Source organism: Montipora foliosa, unplaced genomic scaffold, assembly GCF_036669935.1.
Source record: "Montipora foliosa isolate CH-2021 unplaced genomic scaffold, ASM3666993v2 scaffold_420, whole genome shotgun sequence".
In the NCBI taxonomy this organism is placed as follows: Eukaryota; Metazoa; Cnidaria; class Anthozoa; order Scleractinia; family Acroporidae; genus Montipora; species Montipora foliosa.
The window spans coordinates 1,086,872-1,106,871 of NW_027179724.1; the positions used below are offsets into that span (position 1 = coordinate 1,086,872).

The 20,000-nt window shown below is 39.3% G+C and overlaps 1 protein-coding gene and 1 long non-coding RNA gene across 2 annotated transcripts in view; one reads left to right on the top strand and one right to left on the bottom strand.

Annotated features, from left to right (window-relative positions):
• LOC137988531 (uncharacterized) overlaps positions 1-20,000 on the bottom strand; it is a gene marked incomplete at its 5' end in the record, with an annotated part of 670,231 nt that overhangs the window by 302,850 nt on the left and 347,381 nt on the right. The window lies entirely within an intron of this gene.
• Positions 4,364-8,078, top strand: LOC137988497 (uncharacterized). The gene is made up of 3 exons (XR_011120791.1): positions 4,364-4,604; positions 5,119-5,177; positions 6,200-8,078. It is a non-coding gene; the product is annotated as an uncharacterized lncRNA (long non-coding RNA).

A 20,000-nucleotide genomic window follows, 5' to 3' on the forward strand; every position in this document is an offset into this window, starting at 1 on the left:
GCATTGGCTAAACTTCGTGACATAGCCCCTTTACTGATGGTTATTAAGGCGATGATAAGGTGAAGATAATGGCAACGGTGATGATTGTCCTGTTCAAAAAGATAGTAGAACGACTTTCACGTGGCCTTGAAAAATAAACGTAAAAACACAACTTAAACAAGAATGCAAAACATTTAATTGGCTCAAACAAAAACAAACGGGCGCGAATTTTCATTGGCTTAGCGAAAGCGGATGCAAACGTGATCTGCAGTAATGTGATTGGGTAATCGAACTGTTTACTGCCCATATTAGGAGCGGGTATAAGGAGAAGCTTTGTTTTAATCGTGATTGGTCCGTGAAACAAATTGCGAGCAATTTTTTAAGGTCACACGAAAGTCGCTCTGAAGACTAGGACAATGACATAATGGTGATGATAATGATGATGATTATGACAACGATAATTTCTGCGGAGGTTATGAGGCTGCCATTCTGATCGTGTTCATTTGAGACGCGCGGATTTCTGGATGTCTGCGTGTTGTGCCCACAGTATCAAGGGCAGCGGTATCGCGCATGGAACGTGATCCGTTTTCCTACCCTTCAGCAGCATTCCACTAGCCTACGCTATAGACGAAACCAAACCTCTGGTTAGGTACGTCTGCGAACCAGTGCCGAAATCCTTAGGCCCCCAGAAGCGTACCAGGATTTGAGTACGCGCCATGATTGGTCTGTTAAGAAAAACAATTGTTCGATAACACTGGTAATAGCCAATCAGGTCTACGGGAAATTTGAAACGCACTTCCGCTTGTTCGTTGAGTCCGTTGGGGTCCAGAAAAAGGATCTCGACGCTGCTTCGCCGAAGTTATTAGGGAACAGGGACTTTCAGATCTACGACGACGACGGTCGACAAAAACGTCACCACGGAATATAACTTGGCTCAATCATAAGCAGTGCTGGAAATAACAGTCGGTCATCGGACATTGTCCGACCAAATTTTGAAAATGTCCGGCCAATTTCACATTATGATCGGACACGATGACCGAACATGTCACCAGCACATCTTGAGTTCTCTTCTTCAAAGTGTTGTCAGTCAATAAATTATGTCCGATCCAATTTGTCAAATGTCCGACCAAAAGGAAGATTTGAAAGGTCATATGTCCTCTGAATAAAGAAAAATTATTTCCAGCACTGATAAGTCTTTCGGGATTATTCAGTCTCGTTCACGTCCTACAATATGGGCGAAGTATCCTAAAAATAAATTGGTACGAGCGATTTCAGAGTGAAAACAGAGAATGAAAGATTCCCTGTTGCATGCTTACGTTGTCGTCAAAACCTCAAATTTGGTGATTTCACGTCGTCGTTATGCAAAGGACCGCAAACAAACTTGCTAAAATCTGTGCTGCACGTGCAGCACGATTATTTATGCTCTTTTATTATATAGATATTGATGAAATACCAGGATTTCTCCTTTTACTAAAAAATCATATCTTCACGTATCATTTTTATCTTTCACATGTGAGGATGTATGACGTCATCAGTCATCTCATTTGCATATTTTACCCATTTTTCAAACTTAAATATCTCCGGAACTAATGAAGATATTTGCAAACGGTGATACACTCAAAAAAGCAAGGGGTAACAATTTGATCATCGTACCACTTTAAGTATAGTTGCGTTTTCACGTGATTGGGTAATCTAATACCCGACCTCGAAAATCAATTTTCCATAGCGGAAATTCAATTTTCGATATCGATATTTCCCGATGTAATTTTAAACGGTTTTTTACAGTGCGTTTCACAACACTTTTGACAAACGGTTTCCGAAGTTCGTTTGAAATTCCCAAAGTTCGCTACGAACTTGACAATTTCATTACGTAATTGTCAATCAAATTATGAACTTCTAAAGGAAGTTGGGAAGTTGCGAAGTTCGTCGCGAGCAAAGTTCGCATCATTCGGTGTAGTTGGTTTGGTATTAAATATAACTACAAATGAATTTATACAAACAGAAAAAATTTCTCAACCAAGCGAGACTAATTTTTGATTTTTACTTCTTAAAGGTAAATTATTTGAGAGGTAGGGAGCCGGGACTTCACATTACAGACAGATGGCGCGACTCGCAGAAATGTAAAGACAAAAGTTGAACAACATGACATTGAAATGTTTTGTTTCTTGCGCTATTTCTAGAATGATGTATGTCCTGAAAATAGGGTTTCTTTTTATCTCTGATAGATTTAACTGTAAAATACTTTTAAGCAACCATGCGTAGAAGTTCACACGACAGAAATTGTATTCTATTTTTAGGCAGGTGTCGGGTGACATCTGGGAATATTCAGTTTTCAACGTTTTATAACCCATTTTAAAACCAGTAATTCGCAATCAACGTAACCACAACTTTGAAGAAAATTCCGAGAAATTTACACCGAACGGTGCGAACTTCTCTCGCGACAAACACCTTACCTTCCCAACGAAGTTCGTGGTAAAATTCACAACATCGTTTCTAAGTTCACAATTTGAATAACAACTACGTAATGAAATTACCAAGTTCGTAGCGAACTTTGGGAATTTCAAGCGAACTTCGGAAAGCGTTTGTCAAAAGTTTTATGAAACGCACTGTAAGCCATAGTATAGACTAAGGGTTTCAGGGTCCCAGCGGCACATCCCCATCGAGAAATTCCTAAAGTAGTTCCCCCCCCCCCCCCCCTTCCCCGGGCGAAGTATCCTTTTTAGTGCACCTTCAAAGACGCACTAAACTGGAAAGTTCGTCCAGACGCATAATGCGTCTGGTGCTCGTCTTTATGCTAGACAGACGCAGAAAAAATGTTTGCCCAAGTTCGTCCCAGACGAAGGAATGTCTCTAGTATAAAACGGCCAGTGAAAGTTTTCCACCATAACAAGCTGTCAATCATATTACATGTAACATCCCCCAATATTCTGCATGCCATGCCCTGATCGTGAGAGTTTTTCCCTGAAACCCGGGAGAGAAGGTTAGCTAATTTTACCTTAAAATGTACCTCACTGTAGATTGCAGGTCATTGTAGCTCATTGCAGTTCATTCCTTGTTTTAGTAACTACGGACATTTATCCTCTGAAACACGACAAAGCGCTGTCCACGTGTTTTACTACCTGTCTTCATGAAATACCGAGAATTTCTTTGTATTTCAGGTAGCGCGCTCATGCACCTGCAAGAAAGAGATAATCAGATCAAAGGTAAATATCTTCTTTGTTGACATTTAATAACTACGGAAGCCTTGGGGGAACATGCGAGACATGTGAATGCGAGATAAACTAGAAAATGCGAGATAAATTAGAAACGGTCATAAAATGCAGACTTAATTGTCGATATATTTCCAAGTGACCTTAGGCCCGGTTCACATGAGCCGAATTGAATTCATTGAATTGAGTTCATGTGAAGTACGGCGTCTGAATCAATTCAGAAGGACCGGTTTAATTGGGATCGGCTAAGCAATTTTTCCCGCCTGGCTTAGCCGCGAATTAGTCGGCTGTGGAGACGCTGTACTTCACATGAGCCGATTCAAATGCAGAAATTATTACAACTTTGCAGTTTTCTTCAGTCATAGCATGCCTCTGTGAATTAATTTCGGCGCAATTAAGTTCGGTGTCTGAATCAATTTAGCCGGGATTCATTAATTTGGGTAACCTGCAGAAGTCTCTCAAGAATTCCGGACGATCTTATACGCCGGAAATGAAAATGCCATCGTGATTGCGAGGACCTCTCGCGAAGTTCTCGAGACTAATCCGCCATAAGTGTACGAAAAAATTTGCTGCCTTTTGTTCTTACAATTACGTGGACGGTGCAACTTGATTTTATTTGTATAAATGGAGATATGCTATCTGAAACATCTCATAACTTGTCCAGAATCGGGTTTGAATATCTGGAAAGAGTGAAATTAGCGATTCCGTTGTCGAGCTGTGCTAAAAGCACAAAAAAGCTAAATAGCTGGTTCTTTCAAATGGCAATGGAAGCCGGTGCATATTGGTTCCCTGGATGAGACATAGGACATATATATCAACAGGAGGAGATGCTGATAAAATCGCAAGTTACGCGAATGCATGTTTGAATAACTGCGTATCAAACGCCTTTATTACTTACTGTACATCACACGGTTTGTTTGCACAAGTTGGAGTCAAGATTGCTTCATAATATTTCCAGTTGATTTAACTTAAAACTCGCACGCCAGAAACTAAAATGGCATGTTTCCAGAGAGACCAACTGTACAAAAATAAAAGAAACTTTGCGAGTCCATCTTACTGTTCGTACTCCATCAAGAAATTAAGACAAGATTTTTTGAACTTCGAGCATTGCGCGGCCAAAAAGACCATAATAATCTTTTGCCGCCGGTCAACCGTGTGTTTCGCGCCAGGGAATACTTTGATGGCGGCTATAATCATTTCGATTCATAAAAAGTGCTGTTCCCTTTGCTCATTTCTAACCTTTGTCGGAAGGAAATGAAGCATTTTGTGGTAGAAAAAACCCAAGGATGCAATTGGAAGGTTCGCTTCAGTAGACTTGCCATGAGACGAGAACAATGCCGGCCGTTTGTCAGAGAAGTTATGGCTGATTCTGACGGTTTACTTTCGATGCTATATTGCCAAAGCAATTCATTAAAGGTATGTAATTGTTTTACTTCTATACCCTAAGTTATTTCAATGACAAGTGATACTTTAAAACTCTGAAATCTCTTTGAAAGGCTGTGTTAAAGCACAATTAGCGTAAGGGTCGAGGGTTAAGCCGGTCGAGCTTAACTTGCGTTCTCCTTAATTTTCCCTTGAGAAAATAAAGCTCAAACGAGATTATTTGTGGACTTTATGGAACTGCCAACATTTCAGAATGAAGGTTTTGACTTCACCTGTTCTGTTGAAACCGTAATTTTGTTAGTTGTTTCAGCGTAAGCGGAATATACATCCTTGAGTTTTTATGCGTTTGGGAATTGAAAATAAAATACACCGTTGTGCGAAACCCATATTACTTACCTGTTTCTTGTCAGGTTACGCTGCAAAAATCTTGTTGTACCAAGGATTGCACGTCTTAATTGAAAGTTTCTAGATGTTCTACACTTGATTTAAGCATTATTTGCTTTAAATGTATTTGAACCGGTTGTCTGATCTCGCCTCAAACTTGCAGGGTAGTGCATTTCTCAACTTTAAACATCGCCCTCTCAGCAAGAGATCTGCTTCCATTTGGTAAGTACTGGATTACTGATCATACTGTTATTTCGAACATCACTTCTGGTGTTTTCACTTTGCATAGTAAAATGCTTTTGAAATCATGAACTTTTCCAATCATCCGCGATTCCTTTGTGGCAGAGATAATTGGTTAACGAGTTCTTTATGGCAGCACTGTTTATCCCCTTTGTTGTAAGTTCATTGTATCGTGTACCAGACATATGTCACTACAATACAAAACGTTAAAGTGCGAGCTTTTCAGTGCTACCTAAATAAATGTGGTTTTGTTTTGAACCAGTTGCGTAATTTTAGTTTGAAAATACACCACCTCGATTTGTTTACATAATTGACATTCGAAACCATTTGCGTTCGAGCTTCCTTCACGTGCGAGCGTTCTTCAGCCTGAAGGTTGTACTTTTCCTATTTGGATAACAACATTCTTTCCCTTGTACATTATTTTTTGAAAGTTCACATCATTTCCAAGAATTTTTATTGCTCAAAAAAGTGAAGGTGATGCCAAAAAACTTAAGCAAGACTGCTGGGGTGTGGAAGAGCAAAGCTATTGAAATGTCCTGTTAGATGGTGTTGGAACATGTACCACTGTAGCAAAAATATGTTCGTTCTGAATTTTCTTGTACCGGAAACAGTCATATATTATTTGTTAACGTTGTTTGTTTACCCTTCAACTTCTTTTCTTTTCTTTTCTCATTAATCCTGGAGTTATGTCTGGTTTACGTTGGCTCCTCAGCATTTCACCTAAACGAGTTAGCAGCGTATCTACCAGGATGAAATACTCCGCGCCAAGTTTTGTGCAAATATGAGAGTCCTGCCTTCTCTGCCATTATTTTGAAATTTCCTGCAGACAAACCATTAAAAAATGTACTAAAGCTTATAGGTCTAATCTCCAGTTGTTCACATTCCTGTTTACAATGTATATCTATCATAAAAGGCAGACTTGTTTTGCTTAATTGAACCACCAAACAGGTTGATTTCCTCCTCCTAATAATTCACTTACCCACGATTTTTGTTTTCCATCACAGGGGCCACTTTTATAAGATGAATACTCTTCACTGTCTAGATGATGGATAAATTCTAAGACAAAAGCAATGGCTTCTGGTTGAAGTTTATGACTATATTGGCGTCTTATTTTCGGAAGTGCTGCTCCTGGACCATACATCTAACTATAAAGTCTAGCTTTTGTTAATTCGTAGTCTGTGCACGATACTTCCCTTCTCCTCGACTGTTAGTAAACCTGAACATTTGCTTAATTTCCTTATTTGTGTATTGCTGTGCCACACAGCTCAACATTTCAACCCATTTGGGACTTCCAGGCCTCTCTCTGGAGTAGCTGAGAGCTAAGCCCTCCATGATGTTAGCATTTGCATTCACTTTTTCCTGAATGAAATTTGAAAGAAGTGAAGACAATGGCTTGCTCCTTTTACTTTTACTTCTAGTAAGAAACACCTCCAAGAGAGTGAGGTTCGCATGTTTACAATCATGTTTCCAAAACATTACTAAAGCCAGAGAAATATTGTGGTCTTATTTTTTTATTATCAAACGTAAAGGAAAAAGGTCCTGACGTTGAATTAGTCAGTAATAATTACTGACTCTGATCTGATTATTAGAATGCAAAAAGAGTACTCTTGATAGCCTGGATTAGTTTTCTATTTTAGGGAAGAATGCACACAGTAAGAACTCACATATAAGAACCTAGTACAGGCTGAAATTTGGCAATTTAAAAATACCCAAAAATGTAAGAACCTGTTCAGCCTGGCGAAGAAAAAGAGGTTCTTTTACAAAAAAATCTCCCTCGAGAAACTCCTGTTATTGTGTATGTGTTTTCTTTGATTGGCATTTTACTGGATTTTCTCTAGAAATATGTTTTCCATAAAGCTACAGTGCAATACTGTCTAAATATCTTATGAAATAAAATATAGAAATTTATTGTTGTTCCTCTGAGAAATAAGAACCCATTAAGAAACTACATGTAATCAGCCTGAATTATGAAAAATTTGCCTAAAATATTAGAACCTGCTCAGCCTGACCTCGAAAATTCTAGGTTCTTATTTGTGGGTCTTTACTGTATTTTGTAGGGTTAGTAACTTTTACGCTGTTATACAAGCATGAAAGTGTGCCATGTTTTCAGTTTCTCGGGCTTGGAAGATCCTTGAATTGTGTTCATCTTTTCATTATCAATCCAAATAAACTGAAAAACCAACTAGTGAGGTAGAATATGTATGGTAGAATTTCACTATGTGAGTTAAAAAAAGGAAAGTTTTGTTTGAAAATATGAATGTTAACTGTACCCCATCAAATTGGCCTTCAAGAATTTCCTGGCAGATCTCTTCATTTGAGGCACCCATGTTTTCAACTTCTGTTGTAAGTTCAGCCACTTTTTGCCTTGCGCAGTTTTTGAGTTTGTTTCGAATCCTCCGCTGAGTTCACTTTGACGCCAGTTCATATGACACCGGGGAACAACCAACTTGATTTTGAATAGAATTGTTTGCAGACAGGGGCGGTGGAACACTTTTGTTTACACTGGGTGACAACCTGTGCAACCTTACGTGACATGCACCACAGCACTTAAACTGCTTATGAGGGCCACACAGCCAAACTTTTTTTTCGAAAAAAGTTTTCTTAGCTCCAGGGAACAAATCATTTGGTAGTGACTTTAAATGTTTTAGCTTGTACAGGGGAGTTGTGCATTTGAACGCTGAACATCTGAGGTGGATAGTGGTATTCCTACAGGCTTGACATTTTTCCTTTTTAAACATCATTTATGGGTCAAGATTCTTCCTTCCTTGTAGGGTTTTTACATATACTACAAGTAAGTACTGATGAAGACATTGTTTACAATCTCTGAGGCTCAGCTGGGACTAGTTCCTTTTTTTTTTTTTTTTTTTTTCAATTCTTCACAAAGATCAAACCTTCAATAACTCTTTTTTTTTTTTTTTTTAACTTTGATATAAGCTAGACTTAAATCTAGTGAATTGGGAAATGAAGCATTTGTGGCAAATTTTATGATAAATTCAACTCAACAATCGAAGCGAAGCTGAACACAATCTTGATGTGTAATTTTAAAGGGGGAAGTGAAAAGGAAACACTTAAACACTGGTGGTCTCACGAACCTTTTTACGGAAGAAATGTGCGGGAGATAAGCTCAAAATCAACTCTAGAGGGAACCTACCCACGAATACTCAATACCTTTAAAAAAAAAAAGGGACAAAATTACCTTTTGCAAGGTCTAGCGATAGAGTACACCGAGCTGTAACGACAACAGCAGTCCGATAACGATCTGTAGGAAACGTCACTGAACCGAAACGCAAGTGACAGAAGCTGCTTCCACATCAACTTGACTATCTCGAACAGTATCAGATCACCGATCACAGACAAGACAATGATAAAAGAACTGTTCACACTATTTTAATAGAAGTATAATAAGGATTCATCGTAGGTTTACAATCTCAAGATAGTCCAAAAGCAAGTCTTGACACACTAATTCTAGACTGGATCTCTTACTAGAGTATTAGCAGAGTCGGAGAACTCGAAATCTTACGGCAGTAAGATCTTTTCGAACAATTTGCGCACAGGTTGTAACCTTGCAAGAAGGTTAAGGTAAATACGATGAATTCACCGCTTCAAAACGTTTTTCAAAGCTCAACAGATCTTTCCGAAGTGACTGAATGAAATACCTGTGAAAAATCGTTGGCTAATCGCTTGCACTCAACACAACTTCTATGTGCTCTTCCTATGTACTCTTCCACCGCGACACAATAGGGAGCTTAAGCACGCGCGTTTTTGAGACGCGAACGGCAACCGGAAGAGAACATTTCGCGCGCCAGGGCAGTGGCGTGTCCCAGATTTTTATACTAACATCTCTAATGGAGAAAAGATACATAGCAATGTAAGTGTGGTTGTGTGAAGACAAGTTAAGAGGGAAAACAGCTCACGTCCGCGTCTCAAAAACGCGCGTGCTTAAGCTCCCTAATATGGCCGACGGTACAAGTCCTGATCTGAAGTAAGATGCGCGCAAGCTCTTATGGGATTTTTGGCCGCTGGCGCGCTTTATTACTCGATGTTCAAAAAAATCTCGTCTTAATGGCCAACCTTTTCATGATTTTACTGCGCGCAATTCTAGAAATACACTGCAACTGAAGATATTACCCGAAAAAGAAACCAAAGAAACCTTCATGGGCAAACACGTTAAAGGAATAATGTATTAAAAAGCTTTTTCTTTTCATCATAACGTCGTTAAGATATTGTAGAAGTGGATTTCAGCTCCAGAAGCAAGCGACTCAACTAAAGCGAGCAGATTTTTCCTGCCGGTTTTCTCCAGAGGTCGTATGAAAGGTAAAGATAGTATGACGTAAACGTCACTTGTCACGCCATGCTTCGAAAAAAAAATTTAAACGAACATCCAAAGACTAACAAAAACAAAATATGAAATCCCACAAAACCGGCTGCTTGGATCAGGATCACGACATAAGATAGTTTGGTTTAGCTGGGATTAATCGATTGGTGAAATTTATTGAAAATACCGGACTGCCGGCCATTTAGTATTTTGAAAACCTTGACCGGTTACCGGTCATATAGCCACAGGGTAAAAATCTATTGCCAAACCGTCCAACGACAAAATGCGAGGTTATCTCAATTACAAATTAAGATGTCAAGCTTAAAAGATTGCATATTCAGTGAAGTTCGGAGGAAGAATTACACCGGCCTTTGCCGCAATATAGTCGTCGAAAAGGTACAGAAAGTAACATTCCCCATGCTTTAAATGTGTTTTTCTCAAATTAAAGCCAACGGTAACCTTCGAATTCGTTTATAATATTCGTCCCACGGTAATTAACTCTGGTCAAAACAATAGCGTGAATCTGCCGTCCACGCGTGTATTCGTGTATTGGTGTAATGGCAGTAAATTTGATTGGCCGATGAAGGACATGTCAATCAATCAAAAAAAGTGGGCGGAAGGAATTTCGAAGAGGAATTTGGTCAGGCTCTATTTTTCGTTTCGCCAACTCCAAACTCCAAATATTTTCTTTTTGACCAGAGTTAATTACCGTGGAGGGAATATTATAAACAAATTCGAAAGTTACCGTTGGCTTTAATTTGAGCCTGAAAAGACATTTAAAGCATGGGGAATGTTTTCGACGACTATATTGCGGCAAAGGCCAGTGTAATTCTCCCTCCCAACTTCACTGAATATGCAATATTTTAAGCTTGACATCTTAATTACTGGGTTACCGTATGGCAATCCCAGTCGGAAAATGGGTAGATTATTATAATTTTTTTTTATTTTCCGTGTCGGTAAAAGTCTTGCCTGTCACTTCCCTGGTAAGTGGTGTCTTTGTGCATAGAGCCCTCTGCGCGTATTTTCTTAGGATCCAGAGGGTAGTGGAAATGCGTAGATTTCTCTGGTGGACACAGGAGAATCATTAACTTAGCCTGCAATGGCGTCGAAAGTCATGTAACCTGAATGGCGTTTTACACAGCTGGAAATAACAGTCGGTCATCAGACATTGTCCGACCAAATATTGAGTATGTCCGGCCAATTTCAACAACATTCGTCAACTGCTTCTTTTGGTTGGCTCATCGTGAACAATATCGTGAAGAGAACACGAGCTCGATAGCGTTGAATTCGGCGCGCATTGAAATAAAGTCGTGCTGCATGCTCGACATATCAGTGTGGCCCGTGCGGTCAAGAATTTCTAGAGATTAGCAAAGTTTCTGCCACAGCAATTCATGTCAGAAATCTAGAAATACCTCGACCAGGAAAAGGGGGCTATTTTAGGTGAACCGGGGAGGACATCTTGAAACAAATCTCGCACACTTGGAAATACGCTACTGTAACGATACCTGCGAAAGGTCCAGGGTATTTCTCCGCCGATATTCCGAACGATTTCCTGTACATTTTGTGCTGTGACTGAGACTTTTCTCCTCAAGCAAAACCTTGCCAAACAAACCAAGGTGAGTGTGGAGATCAAGTGATTTCCGTGTAAGAAGACACGAAACGACGTCACAGCCTGCTGACCTCTGATTGGGCAGAAAAACACAAAGAATTTCTGGCATCAATCAGAATTGAGAATTACCTCAACTGTTTGGAACTGGTCTGGTAAGAACTAACCTGCGATCAGGTCCATTTTTAGCTTCGCCCATATGTTCTCTTATGTCGTCGCTCGCTAAAATTGGGCCTGACCAAAAGTCTCTCAAGAATTCCGGACGGTCGGCCAAAACTCGTGATCTGATTGGCTGTTGAAACGCTGGAAGTGAAAATGCCATCGTGATTGCGCGGAGCTCTCGCGAAGTCCTCGAGACTAATCCGCCATAAGTGTACGAAAAAATCTGCTGCCTTTTGTTCTTACAATGCCGTGGACGGTGCAACTTGATTTTATTTGTATAAATGGAGATATATATTGACCAAATGCATAAATGGCGGTCAAAAATGTATTCTTTTGCTTATGTGCTAATGAGACTCACTAGCCTCGCTCTCAAGCAACCTTTCTTTTGTATTTTGGCCATGCAAACGAGGCTAGTGAGGCTAATTAGCACATAAACAAAAGAAAATTTTTTTGGCCGCCATTTATGCATTCGGTCTATGCCATCTGAATTTATTTTCCCACAAGACGACTAATTCAATTACGACTGATCTTATGTAAATACCGCTGAGTTTGTTGAGGATTTTCAGCTGGTACGATTTTTTTTTTTCGCGCACTGCTTGTGCAGGAATTTTTTTTCCAGGTGAAACCCCCTGCACGAATTTTTTTTAAAGACAAATATGGCTTTTTTTAACAGTGAAATCTTGATTCATTATCTATGTTTTTGTGAGACTAGAGAGTTACGCAAGCAACACATCAAAAACCTCTCAGACACACAATTGACTACAGTGCAGATCAATTTACTCTCTCGAGGTTTGAAATTCATTCCAACACCTGTCATGAAAGAAAACCAGATAAAGCGCCAGCTAATTTCAGACTTCAACCAATTTGCCAGAAGGATGCGCCTTCAATATATCTATCATGACCAAAATACTGAGCAACATCCATTTAACGTGAAACCCAGTTGGATTCCACCGATTCAACGGTCAGTTGCTCTTGAGACTTACTTAGAAGAAGTCAAAATAAAGCTTGCGGAAACTCCACTAGTTAAACTTAAAAATAATCTGGCACCCGGCGAGCAACGAGCTCTCAAGGAGCTTATTAACAACAAAGAAATTATTCTCAAAAAACGCAAATAAAGGCACAACAACCGTCGTTATGAACAGAGAAAACAAAATTAATGATAGATAGAAATAATGATGACAGAAATAACTATCAGGCACTAGACAAACCAATGGTTTGAGATACATTCCAGCGAGTTAAACACCTCATTAACCCCCTTCGCCAAGCAGGGTGTATAGACGAAATGACGGCTAAATGGTTTAACCAAACACCAGAGCCGCCTCGAATTCCAGTGTTCTATACCCTCACGAAAATTCACAAACCGACATTAGTCAGAAGACCTATCTTATCTGGGTGTGATGACCCAACAGAACGCCTATCATCATTCCCCAGCGGCGTAGACAAAGTACTTCAGCCAATAGCACAAATACAGGAATCGTATCTTAAAGATACGACACATTTCATATACTGAAGGAGAACTCCTTCCAATTTAACGGGAAAGACTATCTCCAAACACACGGAACTGCCATGGGCACTACCCTTTGTGACACAATTTCATCCGTCACTGCCATGTTTGAAAAATATTCTAACGGAAAAATGGCATTTAATACAAAACCAGCCGCTGCTAAGAGAGATATACAAGGAACCTCCCTTGATCTCTTATAGAAAAGGGAAATCGCTTAAAGACATGCTTGCTTTAAGCAAAACTATAAAGGCTTTTATTAACACAATGGGCACACAGCGGGAGTCGTGCAGGTCTGTCAACCCATTTTAACATGCTATTGTAGTGTGAATTAATTTATGTCACCTTCAATTTGTCATTTCATTCAGTGTGAGGAAAACACCTCAGTACACTAGATGTCTTTATTTATTAACAATAATATAGTAGGGCCTGGGGTAATGCCCCAAGAATATTTTGAATAAGAATTATTTTTAATAGACACTGGCAAATATTATATGATTATTAAATAAAAGTCACAATTGGACCTTCCTTCTGCATGAATTTTTTTTCTTTACCTTCTTCTTTACCTGAATTTTTTATCTTGGCATTTTCCCTTGCATGAATTTTTTTTTTGGTTTTTTCCCCACCCCCCCCCCCCCCATCACTTTTCTAATGGTCCGTCCCTTAATATTGTCTCTGAAAGTTTACATTTTGCGAGAAGAAATCTCACGCAGTTATCCACAGAATCACCCTGCTAGCAGAGCCTTTCTTTTGCTTGCTCGATTTTGGCGTTCTCGAGAAAGGCTGTGCATGAATCGAGTAAGATCTTTTTTGAATATTCGCAGCATGTTGCCAGGATACAGTCTCGAACCCAAGCCTAATATTCCAGATCTCGCCGCCATCTTGGTTTTTCATGGCACATCGGGCTCAGTTATAACCATCGGTTTTGTCACTAAACGGACGCTCGCACTGGAAAAACCGGTTTGACGAGAGAAAACAAGATTGACTAGTCCAGAAGCTCGGGCTGCGGCGGCTTCAAAGAGTTGACAGTAAAGACAAAGACAAAAGGAGAAAGAAAAAGACAAAAGGAGGCTCTGCTCGCAAGGTGCCACAGAATAGAAATTGTGGTATTTCTTTCATATTTTATACGCTTCCCCTTATTTCTAATCACCATATCAATTCGTTTCGGCATAGAGCGTATTAAATTGTTCACAGTCTCAACAGATATAGAGTAAAATGTATTGATAACACGATTCTTAAACTGTTCAAATATTTCTCGGCGTAGTTGTTGCTGCACTGCTTGTCTTTTTAACATCCTACTCACCATGGGAAACACATTTTCAATGACCGCCATATCCGGAGATCTTGGACACAGTTTGATTAAGGTACTGTTTGTGCTTTGCATCGCTGCCCGTGCTAATGCCGAATTTTGAGAGGGATCCCCATCTTGTAAAAACGTTCGGCTACATCCTTTGTCAGCAGCTGCGAATAAGCGATCAAAATGGTTATCTATAAACGCAGCGAAATAACGACCAGTCATTTTCTCGTATGGTTCACAGCAGATAACCAGAGCTGGAAATAACAGTCGGTCATCGGACATTGTCCGACCAAATATTGAGTATGTCCGGCCAATTTCACATTTTGATCGGACATTATGTCCGAACATTTCACTGCCACAATTGACTTCTTCTCCAAGATGTAGTCTGTCTGTGAAACTTGCTTAGATAGATTGTTTGCGCTATATTTGAAAAGTATCTCATAAAGCGGAGGTGTTCCATATAAATCGCCCTATAACGCACTGCGTGCATTGCGATATGTTGGCCGCATTTCATATATGTACCGGCGTAAGTCTCGCAAGGTAACGCCCTTCACAACGGCTAAGAAATATCAGTTTGCTATAAAGGACTGATTTCAAACAAAAAATACTTCAGAAGAGAGTTTCAGCTCAGTATCATGAAGAAAACTGTGTTATGAAGTACCGTAAACACCGGCATATAAGCCGCACCTTGTTGCTCAAAAATTTCGGATCAAATCGGGGATGCGGCTTATCTGCGAGAACATCTCGACAGCATGCCGTAAATTTGCATAAATTAAGAAGTTTAGCGAAAATTCTTAAGTCTGTATAGACCTGTGCAGCAAATTAATAACAACTTCATAAAACAATACCACATTACGCATTGATCATTGCTTTTGCGAGTTTGGTGGGTCCTAAAGGAGCCGTTTTTGTTTGAGCTTACACGATAATTAAACCTTCTTCGTTAGAAGATCTTTTAACCGGTTTAACATTGCCTTTCTTGAGCAGGTGAACTTCACTCGGCAGGGAATTTCCATTCCACCACAAAGTTGTTTACAATATCGACGAGGGCCGCTCCCTTTGACAGAAATCGATCCACCACGAGCGAGAATGCCTGGTTACTAAGCTAAAACGAACCGAGACGTTCGTCGTCAGGTGTTGCATGTAAATTCTAATGAGAAATGGACAGGAATGAAAAATACTGTATTAAAAATGCCAGAGAAAGATCAAATTTATGTCCTAGTCGGATTTTCATACTATTAGAGAATGAAAATTATAGGTAAGAGTTCGAGTATTCTCTGTTTTAAAATGTTAGTGAGTTAATACGCGGGTTGACACTGCAAGAAACTTGAAGAAACAGTGCATTTACATGTAAGGCATCTTTGTCAAGACTCCACTTTTGATTTATTTTAATTGCTTTCAAATTTTTTTTTTCCAAAATCTAAGTTGCTAAACTCGGGGTGCGGCTTATCTGCGAGTTTTTTTATTTATTTTATTTATTTATTTACTTAATTTATACACGGTAAAAAATTCATCAGGTACAATTCCAAAAAAAGAAATTTGTAAAATCCTAAAATCCTAAAATCTAAAATCCTAATCCTATTATTACATTAATTTACAAAATAAGCTACCTACAGACCTGATTTCCATGAATGCCGTGTATTTAATGTTACGATGTAAGCTGTTCCAAAGAGTTGCGCCGCTGTAACTAAAACTATTTTTCATGTAGTTTGTTCTCGGAAACGGAACAACAAGTTTATTTGCCGAATCTCTCAGAGCATAGTTTGATACATTACGCGTTACAAATTTAGACGTGAGATATTCGGGAACCAGACCATTTAAAGACTTGAAAACCATTAAAGCTTTCTGAATTTGACGTTGAGAATTTAAGTCTTTCCAGCTGAGTTTGTCAAACAAGGAATTAACATCAGCGTCATAGCCCGATGAAGTTATCACTCGTGCAGCACGGTTCTGTAGTTTTTGTAGCTTGTTAGATAATGTTTTACCACAATTACCCCAGACTAGGCTGCAGTAATCAAAATGGGGTTGAAGTAGTGAGTTGTATATACTGAGTAAAGTTGATTGAGGCACAAATGGCTTAACTCGTTTAATGGCTCCAATTGCGGAAGCTTATACGCCGGTGTTTACGGTAGTCATGGTAGTAAAAGTCATCTAGTTAATCATAACTGTTAATTAAAGAAAAAATATAATTGTAGTTTTGAATGCTTGGTATTGAAAATCATTATTCTTACAAATGATGCTAATTAATGTCCGGTCAAATTGATAAGATGTCCGACCAAAATGAAGATTTGAAAGGACATATGTCCTGTTAAAGGAGAAAAATTATTTCCAACCCTGATAACAGTTACTCCTTTATTGTAAGAAATTGCCACCATCAATCTTAGTACTTTGCCCCCAGTTCCCTCTTTGTGGCCCTTTGCTATGCATCCTGGAGCCAAACCCTCTGATTTCTTTCTCCACACACGAGCTTTTGGTGCACGAGCCTGATCTAGTAGATTTCTTTTGTACGCAAATCCTGTTCCATCCACATAAAAGGAAATTCCTCCTGTCCAAATCTCCTGGCCGTAGTTGGCTTTCATGTACTTTGCAAACTTAACTCTTTTGCTGTGGTCTTCCGCGAGAATTTTCCATTTGGTTTCAGTGTTCTACATAACAGCACACTTGGTTAAATATTATTTTAGAAATACAGCTCACTTTGATTTCGGCTCGACGGGCGGTAGATTGTTGTCGAAGTCCATTACTCGTCGCCTTTGAGATTCCAGGTGTTGGTTTTCACCGCCTGCCTAGTTTATGCAACTGACTTTCCATTATTGAGCTTCATAAGGGTATATTTTATTCAAAGATCCACTAAAACAGGGCTGGAAATAATTTTTGTCCTTTAACAGGACATATGTCCTTTCAAATCTTCATTTTGGTCGGACATCTTATCAATTTGACCGGACATTAATTAGCATCATTTGTAAGAATAACGATTTTCAATACCAAGCATTCAAAACTACAATTATATTTTTTCTTTAATTAACAGTTATGATTAACTAGATGACTTTTACTACCATGACTACCGTAAACACCGGCGTATAAGCCGCACCCCGAGTTTAGCAACTTAGATTTTGGAAAAAAAAAATTTGAAAGAAATTAAAATAAATCAAAAGTGGAGTCTTGACAAAGATGCCTTACATGTAAATGCACTGTTTCTTCAAGTTTCTTGCACGTGTCAACTCGCGTATTAACTCACTAACATTTTAAAACAGAGAATACTCGAACTCTTACCTATAATTTTCATTCTCTAATAGTATGAAAATCCGACTAGGACATAAATTTGATCTTTCTCTGGCATTTTTAATACAGTATTTTTCATTCCTGTCCATTTCTCATTAGAATTTACATGCAACACCTGACGACGAACGTCTCGGTTCGTTTTAGCTTAGTAACCAGGCATTCTCGCTCGTGGTGGATCGATTTCTGTCAAAGGGAGCGGCCCTCGTCGATATTGTAAACAACTTTGTGGTGGAATGGAAATTCCCTGCCGAGTGAAGTTCACCTGCTCAAGAAAGGCAATGTTAAACCGGTTAAAAGATCTTCTAACGAAGAAGGTTTAATTATCGTGTAAGCTCAAACAAAAACGGCTCCTTTAGGACCCACCAAACTCGCAAAAGCAATGATCAATGCGTAATGTGGTATTGTTTTATGAAGTTGTTATTAATTTGCTGCACAGGTCTATACAGACTTAAGAATTTTCGCTAAACTTCTTAATTTATGCAAATTTACGGCATGCTGTCGAGATGTTCTCGCAGATAAGCCGCATCCCCGATTTGATCCGAAATTTTTGAGCAACAAGGTGCGGCTTATATGCCGGTGTTTACGGTACTTCATAACACAGTTTTCTTCATGATACTGAGCTGAAACTCTCTTCTGAAGTATTTTTTGTTTGAAATCAGTCCTTTATAGCAAACTGATATTTCTTAGCCGTTGTGAAGGGCGTTACCTTGCGAGACTTACGCCGGTACATATATGAAATGCGGCCAACATATCGCAATGCACGCAGTGCGTTATAGGGCGATTTATATGGAACACCTCCGCTTTATGAGATACTTTTCAAATATAGCGCAAACAATCTATCTAAGCAAGTTTCACAGACAGACTACATCTTGGAGAAGAAGTCAATTGTGGCAGTGAAATGTTCGGACATAATGTCCGATCAAAATGTGAAATTGGCCGGACATACTCAATATTTGGTCGGACAATGTCCGATGACCGACTGTTATTTCCAGCTCTGGTTATCTGCTGTGAACCATACGAGAAAATGACTGGTCGTTATTTCGCTGCGTTTATAGATAACCATTTTGATCGCTTATTCGCAGCTGCTGACAAAGGATGTAGCCGAACGTTTTTACAAGATGGGGATCCCTCTCAAAATTCGGCATTAGCACGGGCAGCGATGCAAAGCACAAACAGTACCTTAATCAAACTGTGTCCAAGATCTCCGGATATGGCGGTCATTGAAAATGTGTTTCCCACGGTGAGTAGGATGTTAAAAAGACAAGCAGTGCAGCAACAACTACGCCGAGAAATATTTGAACAGTTTAAGAATCGTGTTATCAATACATTTTACTCTATATCTGTTGAGACTGTGAACAATTTAATACGCTCTATGCCGAAACGAATTGATATGGTGATTAGAAATAAGGGGAAGCGTATAAAATATGAAAGAAATACCACAATTTCTATTCTGTGGCACCTTGCGAGCAGAGCCTCCTTTTGTCTTTTTCTTTCTCCTTTTGTCTTTGTCTTTACTGTCAACTCTTTGAAGCCGCCGCAGCCCGAGCTTCTGGACTAGTCAATCTTGTTTTCTCTCGTCAAACCGGTTTTTCCAGTGCGAGCGTCCGTTTAGTGACAAAACCGATGGTTATAACTGAGCCCGATGTGCCATGAAAAACCAAGATGGCGGCGAGATCTGGAATATTAGGCTTGGGTTCGAGACTGTATCCTGGCAACATGCAGCGAATATTCAAAAAAGATCTTACTCGATTCATGCACAGCCTTTCTCGAGAACGCCAAAATCGAGCAAGCAAAAGAAAGGCTCTGCTAGCAGGGTGATTCTGTGGATAACTGCGTGAGATTTCTTCTCGCAAAATGTAAACTTTCAGAGACAATATTAAGGGACGGACCATTAGAAAAGTGATGGGGGGGGGGGGGGTGGGGAAAAAACCAAAAAAAAAATTCATGCAAGGGAAAATGCCAAGATAAAAAATTCAGGTAAAGAAGAAGGTAAAGAAAAAAAATTCATGCAGAAGGAAGGTCCAATTGTGACTTTTATTTAATAATCATATAATATTTGCCAGTGTCTATTAAAAATAATTCTTATTCAAAATATTCTTGGGGCATTACCCCAGGCCCTACTATATTATTGTTAATAAATAAAGACATCTAGTGTACTGAGGTGTTTTCCTCACACTGAATGAAATGACAAATTGAAGGTGACATAAATTAATTCACACTACAATAGCATGTTAAAATGGGTTGACAGACCTGCACGACTCCCGCTGTGTGCCCATTGTGTTAATAAAAGCCTTTATAGTTTTGCTTAAAGCAAGCATGTCTTTAAGCGATTTCCCTTTTCTATAAGAGATCAAGGGAGGTTCCTTGTATATCTCTCTTAGCAGCGGCTGGTTTTGTATTAAATGCCATTTTTCCGTTAGAATATTTTTCAAACATGGCAGTGACGGATGAAATTGTGTCACAAAGGGTAGTGCCCATGGCAGTTCCGTGTGTTTGGAGATAGTCTTTCCCGTTAAATTGGAAGGAGTTCTCCTTCAGTATATGAAATGTGTCGTATCTTTAAGATACGATTCCTGTATTTGTGCTATTGGCTGAAGTACTTTGTCTACGCCGCTGGGGAATGATGATAGGCGTTCTGTTGGGTCATC